The sequence below is a fragment of the Doryrhamphus excisus genome, chromosome 9 (assembly GCF_030265055.1).
Source record: "Doryrhamphus excisus isolate RoL2022-K1 chromosome 9, RoL_Dexc_1.0, whole genome shotgun sequence".
Taxonomy (NCBI): domain Eukaryota; kingdom Metazoa; phylum Chordata; class Actinopteri; order Syngnathiformes; family Syngnathidae; genus Doryrhamphus; species Doryrhamphus excisus.
In genome coordinates, this window is record NC_080474.1 from 9,767,957 (window position 1) to 9,783,419 (window position 15,463).

Here is a 15,463-nt window from a genome sequence, read left to right on the forward strand (position 1 = left end):
CAGCCACACCCGTACATAATGTACATTTCTGTTCTATGGTTATCATCACACTCATCTTATATTTGTGGTGGCATCAACAAAAAATGGTAACACGCAAAAAACACACCTGGCAAAGTTTTGCATGACATCACGCATGATGGGTATTTCAAGTTAAAGAAATTGATTAGTTCAAATTTTAGAGAGTTGGACTTGAGGCGTACACTACACGATTTAGCTAAATAAATGAGACAGCAGCATGATGTAGTTCAGTTTTACACCACTACAAAACTACAACCACAATAACAGTGCATTATAACCCGATTTCCTCATATTGATCTTCCCAAATGCACTCATTCTTGCAATGTATTGTGTTGCACAGCCAAAACTGTTACAGCATTTATAAGTGTCAGCTTTTTTTAAGCAGTATGCACCATCAGGCATGCAAAATCGTGCTGAGTCATTACTATGTGACCTTACAGCCACCTCCAGCTTGCACTTGAACTTGAACCACAGACTGTGGCGAGGTTCAAACGGGTGCTATGCAGCCTTGTTACCCTTCATACAGGAGGAGGCAAAGCCTTCCTCTCTGTTATGAAGGCAAGCGATGACTAATTCTGCACAATGCCTCCGCCTAAGAAGCGATGCTGCACAACGCGGTCTCCCAAATGACACCATCGTAACAAAACAAGCGTGGAAGGTTGAATTTCGCAGTGGTTAAAAACACGTTTTTCATGGTTCATCCCTTCTCATGCATGTATTTGATGCAAATAAATTGCAACTCATTATCACGCTGGTGCATAGCGTGCATACGTGTGCAAAAACAAAAGAAAATCAACACGATGCTTTCGCATTCATACCTGATATTTTTCGAGGGCAATCCAGCTGTAGTAAGAATATGGGGATCACGGTTGCTGCGGCTTTCCACGTCAGCAGTGGCCCTTGTCCATCGTACCTCGTGAGCACACTGTTTGGTGGCTCTGCAAAAGATGCTGAGTGTCCACGTGACCGTGGAGGACAACCTGCTCAAGTCAACGCTTCATGGCCAACATGCAAACTGAGGACTTATGCAATGGCAACATATAAACCATGCTGTCGGTGAGCTGTCCAGTGGAAGTAAACATCGCTATGTTGTATTTGCTGTTATTGTGAAATCTGCCTCGAGATTTAGTAGCTGTAGTACAACAATACTCCGTACAACGGCACCATCTAAAAAAAAATCTAAGGGCGGGCGGATCGTTACAAACATCGATAGCGTCGATACTAAGGGGCTCAATAATACTAGGTCAATATTTCTTGGTTCGTGTCGATACTTTGTGATCCCGAGAAAGATTTGCCCGAATCTGAGCAAGTTTCCAACTTTGTTGACAACGTTTTCCTCCATTTTTATTTTGGCTCTTCTCTTTTCATATGCTATTGTAGCGACATGAGTATTATGATGAGTATTATGTGTGGATATGAGAGGTATTTCATTACATTTGAGGCCGATATCACAATAATATTCCATATAGCGCCGCCATGGGTACGTGTCTTCCATTGTTAAACAGCACGTGGCTTTGTGACGTATGTTTATAAGGTTGAATTTAAGTCAGACACATAAAAATGGCCACACTAAAGTGTAATGTCTTCATGTCGCCACTAGAGGCTACCCTAACGTTATATTTAAAAACGCCAATGCCACATTTATATCTCTAATAATAAAAAGACCACAAAAAACGTCCTAAACCACCCCCCAATGGTCATGAGAGTTATTGTTTTAGGTTAAAACCTGAAAACAAGATAAAACTCATATACAGTAATCATCCAGATGAGACTTTCTACTGAGGCAAGGAAATTGGGGGGATTATGCACAGGTTTTCAGCAATTCAGCAAAAATGCTGAACTGATTTGAAAAAGTGACCCCAGAGGACAGACTTTCCTGGTGCTCTGGGTGATGTGTCATTTAACCCCATCATACTGAGGTTTGTATCAGGCAGCCCAGGGGCGGGTCTGCAAAGTGATTACAGGTCTCTCTAAAGGAAATATCCCTTCAAGCTTACCGGTCATTTATTTGTTTGCCTCCAAACGCTTATCGCCTTCAGACTAATCAGTGAGAACTCATTACGACAGTGTGCTTTGGTGTGTTTGAGCTGGTGGGTCTTATTATATGGCACCCTAAACTCACAGCAGCTGTTCTTTGTAAATATATGCAATAGATACAACACGGCCAACACTAAACACACCCATCACTACACATGTATGCATCGATATTTTTGTTTACAGTGGAACCTCAGTTAGCGTACACCACGGTTGCCGTGTTTTTTGGTTAATGTTGAAAATGTTGCAGCAATTTCAGTACATTTTCTACACTGCGTGAGTCCAACTGTGTCGTTAATGTATTTTTTTATCACAAAACATTCTTGTTAGCATCTTATTAGCTGGCTAATAAATGGAAACAAGAACCTGAAATCAGCTTTGTCGCCCATCGATGATGTCATCAGCAGCTGACTCTGTAGTTATTTGCTAAGTAACATCGTAACATAGTTAGTCTCATAAGTGTTAACATAGGATATAAATGCATATAAATGACAAACGAAAGGTTAGTCTTACTTTCATTGGAGATGTGTTGTTAACAAAGAAAAATGTCAGACCTTCTGGAATGGATTACACTAACCACTGTTCCACTGTATTCTTATACAAACATCCTATTATGTAGGACAAAAGTAATGCAAAGTAAATATGTACGTATGTATTTGTATACGCTATTTGAGGCAAATGGCGGTGATGACATTGATCTGCTGATATGCCACACCTGTGAGGTCCATGAATGTGTGAACAATATTTAAGAGTGATGGGCTTTTTGGCCACAAAGCTCCTTCTCCTCATGAAGACTGTCAACTGTGGACAAAAAATTCTGACTGTTGTACTCTTGGGCCAAAAGTATTTGAGGCCAGTTGAAACTTGCAGGCTTCAAAAGTGAAAGTGTGGATACTATGTTAACAGTTCGACTCATTTAAGTCCGGGTTTTGCATATCTTAGTCCTGACTTTAAAGCCCCAAAATCGTTCTGAGCGATAATCTGTCAAAGTCAGCCCGGGTACATGTCTGTGCTGGAAAATGCAGCAGAGTGAAGCCAAACCAGATATTTTGATGTGAAGTTGGCTGGCTCAAGCCCACAAATGTTCCAATGATGAAAAACATAAGTCATGGGAGCTCAGCTGAACTGATTTCAACATTTTAAAGGAACAGCGTCACAATGTAAAGACATGATCCCCAACCAATGTGAGCACAGTTTAACCTTAAAAGAAATATGATATGTAATAAAGATATGTCGCAGCACAGACAAGAAATGAAGGGACGTAACATTGCGACTTAGCAAACATCTGCACAGCGACAAAGCTCAACTGTGTTGGCCAGTTTCAAATAAGAACAACAGAGTGATCTCTTGTGTATACACTTTGAAGTCACGATTAAGACTGTTGGGTTTCTCATGTTTGGAAAACAACTTAATTTCCCTCGCTTGTTTATTGTGTTCTCTTGACTTTGTTTAACATAACACGCTCGTGCTAAGCTGTAGCACAAACTTTGCATTAAAGATTCATACAAATAATAGCCCAGATGAAGAAATTACTTTAAATGATTTAATCCATCTATGATTCCTGCACTAAACACCACTGCTCACACTAACTTGGCACACATCTAATGAGCTTACATTACATGTATTACTGCATTACATTCACTCAAACATACCATTGCACATTTTTTCTAGAGGAACCATTGTTGTGAATTCCCTGCTGTGAGGAGCCTACGTCACAGCAAGCTGCCCCATGCAGACAGACACTATAGACTATTCTGCGCATGCGCAATATGTGTTCAGTAACTTTCTGCGTTTAGTTAGTTGAGTAGCCCCTCGCCGATAAGCTGTTGCTCTTTGGAGCTGCTATTGTACTGTATGCCAACGTAACAGACTGACCGGATCGGTAACTACCGGGGTTGTTTCAGTTTAGTTTGGTCGCATAACCTGCCTGCTTCACCACAGGCCGTTTGTGTTATTCATGACCCTACTGGTGATTTTCAGTATGACATGTTGTATATGTCAACTGTAATTCAGGTTATTCTAACATTACTGCCACTGTAGGTTAATTATCATTAATACTGTTATTATTGTTGTTTTTGCAGACATCACAAACCCCCCACACACACACAATTTACAAAGGATACAGTGTCCTGTTATTTGGAAACAAGTCAATAAACCCATCAAAGGGAGAGAAGTTGCTGCGTCTTCTCTGACCGGAGGATTAGGCCAGCTTATGCACAGCCAGCGTATCGTCACCGAAGCTGTCCCCTTACAACCATACTAAACAACAAACAAAAAATTTAAATAATTTGTGGAAAAAAAGTATCGAAAAATATAAATACTGTCGTCCCTCGCCACATTGTTGTTTGAATTTTGTGGCTTCATTCTCACTGTTTTTCAAAAATAGATAATTTACTAAGTCATGCTGTTTCATGGTTGAATAGTCAGGAGGTCGAGAAAACGTGGGTTCGAATCTCCGCTTGGGCATCTCTGTGTGGAGTTTGCATGTTGGGCCCGTGACTGGGTTTTCTCCGGGTACTCTAGTTTCCTCCCACATTCCAAAAACATTCTAGGTTAATTGGCGACTCCAAATTGTCCATAGGTATGAATGTGAGTGTGAATGGTTGTTTCTCTATATGTGCCCTGTGATTGGCTGGTGACCAGTCCAGGGTGTACCCCTCCTCTCGCCTGAAGACAGCTAGGATAGGTTCCAGCATACCCGCGACCCTCGTGAGGATAAGTGGTATAGAAAATGGATGGATGAGCATAAGTTTTATCTATGTCTAATATGTATATATTTTATATACATTTTTAATATACATATTTTAATAGTATACATTTTTTACTTTTTTTGTTCCGCTCTACAAACTGGAATGTAACTTATAATTGTATATCACTATGACAAATGTTTTTTATTGTTTACTTCACAGTTTGATGTACAGTCCATGCATAACAGGAAACATTTGAAGACTTCTGTTTATTTTATCAGTGAACCTAAATTGTAGGAGACACAATAATGGCAAATGCTACATTAAAACAACATTGTATTTCACACGTGCTGCTGCTGCATGTGACACTCTCCTATTGCAGTATAAAGCCCTGCATAAACATAAACCAGATGCATTTATATGGAGAGAAACATGGTCAGCTGCAAGAGAGGACCTGTGTAAACAGTGTAGAACCTTCCCCCATCCAGATGAGCTGGTGCTTGTGCAGGACACACTCCTATCTGCTCTGTCTGAACAAGGCTAAACAAGGAGTTGAACGTCTTTTTCAGCATATTCAGCATGTGTCCTACACCATCCATCCATTTTCTGTGCCACGTCACTCCTTGTGCAGGAGTGCTGGAGCCTATCCCAGCTGACTTTGGGCAAGAAGCCGGGGTACACCCTGGACTGGTCGCCAGGCAATCACACGTGTTGTACACTAATCTCAAGTATGATATAATGCAGTTTTGGCCTTGGTAACATTTTTACTAACCTCCACATCTGTAAATGGCTCACTAGTTTGATGGTTTAAGGGTTAAAGTGATTCAATCCTCCCCAGACTGGGAGATTCCATGCCAGTTGCATCTACAGGAAACAATGATAATTACCGAGCCTTCCCAGTCTAATGCAGAGAGCAGATTTAAGCAATGAGGTCATTGTTTAACTTCAGCTTCAGTGTACATTCAGTGCACATGAAGCCAGCTTTAAGGTAAATAGACATTATTTATTGTTTTTACTTTGCAACATGTGTTTTTCGTTACTGTTGGAACAACAGCAGAAGTAAAGACAGTGTATTGTTGCAGTATACTGGAGCAACCTTTGTGCGCATGTACTGTAAATGCATGACTTTTCTAAAAGCTATTGCTTCTCTTTGAGCCTTTTTGATGGTTCTTTGGTGCCGCTTTATCACAGATGTACTCACACAATTTGGAAGGTTTTCACAATGGGCTAAAAAGTAGGAGCAATATATGTTTTCCAGTGCTAGACTCTATCATCAATGAATAAAATTGAGGAAAATACCCAGAGTTATCGTACACAGAGTGTACTATTTACCTATTACTATAAATTTCCTCCTCTCAGCTTGTGCTGGACATAATAAGCAGCTGACCTCTATCAATTATCGACCTTATTGAGGCCTCACACTTTTCCAGCACCAAACAAGTGAGAAAACATCACTGCAGGCACTCCTTACCTGTACCAACGGCAACCCAACAGGTTTAAATAAATATCTCTGTGAGGTGCCGTCATTACTCATCTATCAGCTATTCACATTAACTGCCTCAGGTTAGGTTTTCTTTATCACTCAGCTGTATTACCAAGGCAAGCCACTCTGTATGTCAGGCCTCTGTATACAGTACATTTAGGGTCTGCACAGACATGTAGCGGGCATGCTGTAAAGACAATTTTGAGGCACACATAGAAACACGAGTCAATGGTGGAGGTGGAAGAGATGAAAACTGCTTCATTTGTGATATCCTTTGTGTGCAACAATTACAAACAAAACACCTCAGTGGTAGTTTTGAGATAGGTTTTGAGGCTCTGCCAATGGTATAACAAAATTATGTGTTTCTATTTTTGCTTTGTACCCCTCGCAGATTTCTTCAACTGCAGATTTTCTTTCCTTGTGGGAATATACAGGCTTTTTCCTTTTGACTCATAGATCTCAAGAGTGATAAATTACACCGGTGCATTCCAGTTAGGACTAAAGGAGCCCCCCTGCCCTCGCCAGACACACCAGGGTTGTCTGCTCATCTGCAGAGGTGGCTGGAATATAACGGTCATGAACCCCCCCCCAGGCTGTGGAAACCAAGACAACAAACATGAACCAATAAAAGTGTGACATCACCGGATTATGTGAATTTCATACCTAGTGATTACTCGTTCCGTGGTGAATATACCATAAAGGTTCTCTGTCCTGGTTTTGTCGATGGAAATGTCACAACTCCAAAATACACATGAAATCGCAAGAATAAATGCACACTGTACTTGCACTTTAAAAACTAAAGCAACATATTGTCCCTTCAGTTAGCATCCCTCCAGTGTTCATACATGAAATTCACATCCAGTCCTGCAAACTACAAAAATCTCCCCCTGAGTACAGTGTAAGATGAGATGCCATTATTACTAAAGCTCCAGCAGGTCTGGACTTATTTGCCTCCGTTTGCAAAACTGTCTCCAAGCTTGTGGTTAAAATGGCTTGAATGTGTTTTACATTTGCTTTTCTGTCATATTCGTCGAATTGGACCACTGCTGTGTTACTAGATAGGTAAGTAGGTAGATTGAAAATGGATGTGAACGGTTTTTCTAAACAGTGCACCACTGAGCTGGGGTTAAAGGGCTGGGTCAGCGATCATCTCTTGTAGTTTTTTTGGTCTGCAGCAGGGCTAGAATCTGGTTTGTAAACCAAACTCTTAGTAACTGAGCTAGTACCTCCCCGATTCCACTGGATGGACCGTTCCCTTGACGTCACAGTGACTCAAACTGGAGTAATAGATTCCTGTGTTAGCTCCTTTATCCTGATAGGGATAAGAGAGGCATCTGTCCTATTTACGGTTTTAAGGTGTTACAACAATCCATTTAGTAATGGCCTATGACTTTTGCACAATCTGGCATGGCGCAGTAAGGAGGTCACATGCCTTTTTAATAAGGGGAAACAGAGGGTGTGTTCCAACCTGCACAAGATCACACCCCTCAGCTTTCCTGGAAAAGCCTATTTCAGAGAAATGTAAAGAGAACTAAGATGTCAGTCAAATCTTTAACTGAGGAGTCTTTGAATACTGGATGAGCTTTATATTGTATTTCAATAGGATACATGAGTGTGTGTAAAAGCCTTCACAGTCCCTTATGCTATGTGGACTTTTGGCATTAGACCGTATTCCTCGAGGGTTTCTCCAAAATTACTAGGTCTCTCCCCCTTGGATAATAGAGGCCTACCGGATGGACAATGGCCTGTACCAAAGTTGCCCTTCATCCCTGATTGTGTTGTATATTTTGTCCCAACCAAGGCTTGGCGTTTCATCACCTAAGAATATTGATTCTGATGGCTTTACTGAGTTGTGACCATCCAAATTAGCTGCATTGATCTGTTGTGCAAAGACAGCACTGCAGCCAAAGCAGATGCTCCCATTTTACCAATCAACCTTTTTAGCTATTCTCATCTAAGCTTTTGGACTTTGTGTACACATCGAAAGGAAGCCATAATTAATACAAAAGGCTGCCTGGGTTCACACTCATAGAGGGTGAAAAGCGTGCTTATTCATGGTCGAGTTGCCGATCTTCCACTCCACAAATATCTGGTGCCAGATTAGTTTGGAGACGTAGTCAAGGGAGTTCTAAGACAGCACAGAAGTTGCTCCACCAATCAGGAAACAACCAAGAGAAAAGATCAGCGCAATTCATTTGTGCATTTATTTTTATTAATGAAAATAAATTTGTTTCTTGGGTTTCTTGAATGTTACCATAAAGCAGTGAACAAACACACTGAAAATATAGCCAAGTCTGTAAGCAAGGTGAGAGCCAGAAATTTAAAAGGGCTCTAGTTCGATAACAAAAAAAAAGCTCTGCCAGAAACCTACCACAAATCAACTCTGAAACAGCCACAGTGGGAAGGGGGTTTAGTGGAAGGTTTAGTGTCTTCATAGAGAAACGTCTTCAAAAACAGTGGTTTGAGTTCATCTTATTGAACTTCATATCATATTGTGTCAAGTGTGACGTTATATCGCACCAAAGACTTATAAACGTGAATCATTTGGGTTTCTACTCATCATTTCCCCTTCTTGTGCCTTGCCCTTGTCTCTCCGAAATGTAAACAAGTCCAGCACTCCAAGGCAAGACTCCCATCCCCCTCAAAGATAGCTGGCCAATGACTCATGCTCTGTGGCCTCAGTCCTCCTCACATTTTCCACAAGGTGCAAATCATTTCCTCTCTAGCATGTAAAACCAAATGTACATGTGGATTTGCTTTAGGCACTCACAACAAATATATGCAGGAGTATGGAGTAAAATGTATAATTTGTCTTTTCACAGATAAAAGCATAAAGGGTTTTGAAAGAAAAAAATACATAAAGTATATCACTCACTAATTATAATACCTTTATGGGCTTTCACTGTCAAAACAATTAAACACACCAAAAGAAAGGTAGTGTTGAAAGGTCACCCTCAGGTTTCTTATGATGCGTTGGACAGAGAAGGAGAGGGAAGCCAGTCAATTGCTTTTAACAATTAGGTATTAAAGGGGACCTATTGTGCTCATTTTCATTTTCCAACCCTTTGTATTGAGTTGTGGTCTCCTATAGAGCAGCTACACACAATAACGTTTTGACGTCAGAAAAGTTTTAGATTTAGCAGAATCTGAGCTTCCTGCCAAAACGGTCTGTTTTCATTTATTCCACTCCCGGCCCACCTCCGGGCATACCCACTCCACTGTGATGGGTCACACACCCCAAAGTGCTTCCTAACTATGAACCATATAAGAAAAGTCCGCCCCTCTGTGACATCATGAAGAGGCAATTTTGCCATGCGTTTTGAAACCGAACAATTTTAGCCATGCCACACTTCTTTAAGGGCTCACTTCCAAATGTGCAAACCTCATTATCTGAAACTTTGGCATCGCTTAACACAAGAATACAACATTCTAACTACATTTATAGGTCAGAAAAGTGGGAAAACCATAATAGGTCCCCTTTAAATCTGACATCATCATGAACTCATTCGCTACCATAACCAAATTTTTTATCAACCTCAATGCCCAATCCCAAAGATGTACTGACTTTTTTTTGTGAGAGGCAAAAGGAGGTGATGACACCACTGCACAATAGAATACATCATGTTTGGTGCAGTTTTAAGTTGTAAAAATGGCCACAAGGTGGCACAAGTGCATTTCATCAGCGCTCGGCATCCATCAAAAATTATAAATAGTTCATGGTGTTATATTTCTAAATTAATTATTTTCATGAAAAACAGCCATTTTTGTGTTGTTTATGTTGTAGTGTAGTTATTTCAATATTTTGGCTAAATATGTATGACTAAATTCATGCCAAAGTGACGTATCTTTTCACAAAAATCTGTGTTTCACCTTTTTCTTTGTTGAAAATTTTCCTGAAACTGCTGTTGATGACTAAAGAACAGAAAACGGTGCAAACAAACTTTTTTTCTTTTTTTGTACCATGTTTATATTGCCTTACAGCCCACAGCTTACCCGGGCAGGCCCATATAAGGAAGTCCAGCTGACAGATGTCACACACTCTCTGAAAATGAATGTTCAGAGCCATCCCAAACTTCTTTCGGGCTCACTTCCAAATGCAAAAACTCATTAGCTGAAACTTTGTCATCATTTAACACAATAACACAACATTCTAACAACATTAATAGGTCAGAAAAGTGAAAAAAAACATAACAGGTCCCCTCTCTTGAGGAACCATCTTTCTGATTCAGTCTGTCTTGTATTTTCATCCCTCCCACATCACTGAAGAACCCCATTCACTGGTTGTCTGCTGCTGGCATGAAGAAGCATTCCAGTGTGTGTGACTGATGTCTGTGATGTTATGAGTATGCTTCTTCATTTGTCACCAAACATTCCTATTTGTTAAGAAATATGCTAGGACTTGTTCTGATTACTTCTTCTATATCCCAAAACCATTCATTATTATTGTACAAGCTGTTGTAGAAAAAAGAAAGGGGGCAATCACTTTTTTTAAGCATATGATAAACATGTTTGTGAGTGGTAGATGCAGAGAAACAACCCCCAACAAAACACAGTCCATAAAACATTGTTGCAGTTTGGTCCAGACCAGTACAGAGCTGGCAGTCATAAAGTGGTTGGACTGAATGCTAATGTTGCAGTGTATCTGCTGGATAACTTACTAACTGGCTTCCCAATGACATCAAAATAATAACTTAACCACATTTTCTTCAAGCCTGTTGTGCTGCACCTACTTTAAAAAATATTGCCTCTCCCCGGCTAACTCATGCAGCTCCTCCCAGAGGATTCCGAGGTATTCCTAGGCTAGTTGAACTCATCCCTGTGATCTGATCCAGTGAGAGCTAAAGATTATGGTCCGATGAAGCTAGCAAAACCACGTCATCTGCAAAAGGCAAAGACCCAATCCTCCGGTCACCAAACCGGATCCCTTCTAATAATATAACATTATAATAATTTGATATGATCATTTTATTTTCTTCTTTTTGAAAATCGCTGTGTCTCTAGTGTCAACACGGCACAGGCAGTACCAAAAGCCATTGTTGTTTATATTCGGACATTCCAATGAACATGTGCTTCACTCAACACAAGGACTTTTTCCAAGCTGTTTGGTTATTGTCTCTAATTTATGGGCCTCAGATGTCTTGTTTTGTTGGGGAAAGTGGGAGCACAAAGACTTTAGCAGATGCAAAAATGAAACTGCATGTTCCGGAAATGGGGAAACTCATCCTTGCCTGGCAGTCGAACCTCCGTGTAACATTTACGTAGAAGGAGGATTGCCGTTGCATGGGAGATAGCAGAGCAGAGGAAGCTACAGCTTACTTGGCCTGGGAACATTTTCTCAAGTTTTGTAGGTCCTCCAGGATATTTAAGTGCACTGTTGACTCTTACTTGACCTCGGGAATTTGACTGAATTTAATGGGATGCAAACAGAATAGATACTTCGAATTTAAAAAAAAGTTAAAATTCACATAATACAATAGGGAAATAAAAGTAATTTATGTTTTGATCTCATATTGCTTTAACTCCTGCAGTCTTAGCTGGAATAAACCAGTCAGTTTTGAAATTGGGTTGACCATTTGTGTCTGACGGTATGATAAACCATCCCTCGGTTAGTCTTCTGTCTCAGGTTTGGATCTATATTTAGAACGATACATTTTCCTGTTAAGTGATTGTAATACCCAAAGTAATGTTTGGTAGTCTACTCTCCCACATGTTCTGTACCTCTTTTTTATCTAGTTTATTGCCTCCTTTCTGCTCATTGTACATGTATCTGCCACTGCAAGAAAATATAGACTTACCTTTCTTTTTTGTATTAGCTTTTTCTCTGGAGTTCAACATCTTGTAGATCCTTTGCACACAGAAGAATGGACAAAATAAGACCACAACTGCTTCACGTATTTGGAAAGTGGTGATGACAATGCATACTCGTACGGGAATGATGTACGTTGTTTGTGCTATTGTCATTCAGTAGATGTAAGTTCATAAGCTGTAAATAAATCATGGCATGGTCAGCTCAGGCCAATGGGCACCATTTTCGGTCAAAAATCGTGTGCCAAGTGCTTAATTTATGCATAGAGACTGCAAACTAGTGCACAAATTTGTCGTCATGTATTTCAGGTGTGCCATAAAAAAATAAATGACACGCATTGCCACGGCAAATTGTGGGACAATGCAGAGGCAAAATGCAAATGTACACGCCGTTTATCTCTCACCAAAGACACAAATTAGGAAGAATGTTCAAAAATTGTCATAAAAAGCATGCATAAAAACAAAAACACCACAGGAAACTGAGATCAAATGCGTGTTAAGTTTTGGAATGTAACCAATATCATTGGGAATATGTATGTGTGCATATATATACATATATATCCAAACATTATATACACAATAGCTTGACGAGGATAATAAAAATACTGTTTTGAATAAGAATGAGGGTGCAAGAAGTTTGGTGACCATATGAATGTTACATAACATGACAATGGCAGTGTCTGTCTGATTAAAACGACACATAATGGTTCACTGTACTGTATATTCCAGTCAAGGAGGTCATAGCATGTTGTCGTCACAATATGGTTATTATCTTCAAAGGCCCTGAAAAGAGATTACAAATCATTTTATCTTTCAACTTTAACAATGAACTTTTTAATTTATTTTGCTTGGTTCGCTCTGTCTGCTGTCTGTCCTCTAGCATTTTGGAAGACTACACAAAATAAGCAGGGGCGGAACTCAGAGTAGCAGCACAGGCCAAAGTAAATGTAATTACATTTGGTTGAGAGGTTAACTTAATAAAATAGCATTTTTTTTCATTGACCATGGTGGTCATAAAGGCTCCACAGTGGTCCCTTCTGTTGTTTTCTTATACATTCTTTCCATAACTTTCTATGTACCCTTGTACACTCAAGACAAATTAATTAAACATGTTATTACTGTGTAGAAAGCAGTACAGTTAATGAGAAATACTAAACTATGAGATATTTGCTCTATACTCTACCAGGGCCCTTTCATTTAGTTAGGGTAGCAATACGAGTTGATTCATAACGCATTCATGTTAAAGGGGACCTGTAGCCCTGAAAGAAGTTTGGGATGGCTGAAGGACTTGAAAGGACTTCAGAAACTTTGGAATAATTTTGATAGCTCATGATTGTAATTGCAGATTGCATGGTAAATTACGTATATTACTAGTTACAGCTTCCATGTTAAAGTTTTCAATAACATAATTTATTTTTAATTTAGCTGCACTGTGGGTGAGTGGTTGGGCCTCACATCTAGGAGACGCATGTTCGATTCCCTGCTCGGCCATCTCTGTGTGGAGTTTGCATGTTCTCCCCGTGCGTGTGTGGGTTTTCTCCGGGTACTCCGGTTTCCTCCCACATTCCAAAAACATGCTAGGTTAATTGGTGACTCCAAATTGTCCATAAGTATGAATGTGAGTGTGAATGGTTGTTTGTCTATATGTGCCCTGTGATTGGCTGGTGACCAGGGTGTACCCCACCTCTCAATCGAAGACAGCTGGGATAGGCTCCAACATGCCCGCGAGGATAAGCGGTACAGAAAATGGATGGATGGATTTAAATTTGTAGATAGAAAAACTTGAACCAAAGTTAAACCAAAACTTGCCTTACAGAGAACAGAGTTTACGTAATCTGAGGACCACCTGTACAAGATTTGATGTTGCACCAGGAGAACAGGGGAACGATGACTGTTTTTTTTTCTCCTGCTTTATTTAAAATTCTGCAATCAGAGTGGTTGTTGATTGCTGAAACTGCTGTCCACCTAAGTGGAAGTCCACATATGTTGCTCCACTTTCAATTCAATGTACACGTTTGACTTATGCACCCGATTCTAGTTTCCAGTTTGAGGCATTACAAGACAGAAAGAGGAACAACATGTAACCAAACTGATCTTTACAGCACCATTCCAATCAACCGCTTTCGAAACATTGCTCCAGTCTTTGGTGAACACAAGTTTGCTGGCAGTCTTTGTAGAGACATTTGCTTTGTACATGCAGTATTTCCAGAGGAAATTTACAATTGATGTTTCTCGAGAGGATTCTTGCAGGAGGCCTCTGATTTGGCTTACTTGCTTTGTGGGTGAGGCTGACAAGGAAACAGCTGTCATTCTCATTAGTTCTTTTGAACCCCCACCTCTTCTTTAGACAGGCACACCGACGTACACAAGCTTATGGAAACCCTGCGAACAGCACACAGCTGTTTCCTGCCATGAGGCTCAAGAAGTTCAATCATTTGATTTGTTAATCACATTTTAAAAAAATGGCTAAATTGTGGAATACATTTTAGGACAAGCTGAAGTAATACAGAATAAATGTAAGATCGATAGACACATCACTGGACTGACTCATATTATCAGATTGGGTACACTGATGGGAAATCCGCATTGCACTGGATCAGAAGTTTTAAAACCAGATTCAGCACACTTGAATACACCTGTCTTGTCTTTATCTGTAAAACAGCCAAGAGTCAATGGTATCTTAACAAGCCATTGCATGCTTCAAATAACGTAATAGATTATTCTATGTACTAAGGCAGTAATTCACAACTTGCCGATCTCGTTGTCAGTGGGTCACAGAAAATAAATCATATGAAAATACTTTTGCACTTATATCAAGGTTTTTTTTTAATATAACAGGGTGTCATCTATTAATACTCCTTAAATGGCAATGCTGTCGCTGTCTTAAGGAATTTATAAAAAAAGACCAACAAAGTTTGGCTTCACTTCATCATGTATTTAAAAAATATATCAATGAATGAATCATGCTGTCCATGGTGTACGCCCAAAGACAGCTGGGAAAGGCTCCAGCATACCCGCGACCCTAGTGAGGATAAGTGGCATAGAAAAAGTATGTTTTGTTATCTAGCATGTTTTTGGAATGTGGGAGGAAGCCGGAGTACCCGGAGAAAACCCACGCATGCACAGGGAGAACATGCAAACTCCACACAGAGATGGCCAATGGTGGAATTGAACTCGGGTGTCTTAGCTGTGAGGTCTGCACGCTAACCACTCGACCGCCATGCAGCCTTGTATATTATTATGATCTCACAAAATGTATTTTCACTCATCTACACCATCGATTACCATTTACCATTACCATTTACCATTTACCATTACCATTGTATTTTGCTTTAACATTATTTTAGTTTTACTTAGGTTCAAGGATAACATATTTTTAGTAAACCATCTTTTTAGTCGGCCGCGTGCGGCCGAGTGGTTATCACAAATCTTATAT

The 15,463-nt window shown here is 40.0% G+C and overlaps 1 protein-coding gene across 4 annotated transcripts in view; it reads right to left on the reverse strand.

Moving 5' to 3' along the window:
* Positions 1-1,227, reverse strand: part of slc4a3 (solute carrier family 4 member 3) — a 34,034-nt gene extending 32,807 nt beyond the window's left edge. For 2 of the 4 annotated variants that reach the window (XM_058081182.1, XM_058081183.1), the window contains exon 1: positions 837-1,227. The gene's annotated coding sequence lies outside the window, so the exon portion shown is untranslated. The remainder of the gene's footprint in view (positions 1-836) is intronic. The other 2 variants (XM_058081181.1, XM_058081180.1) reach the window with 2 other exon arrangements.
* Between the last annotated feature and the right edge of the window lie 14,236 nt (positions 1,228-15,463).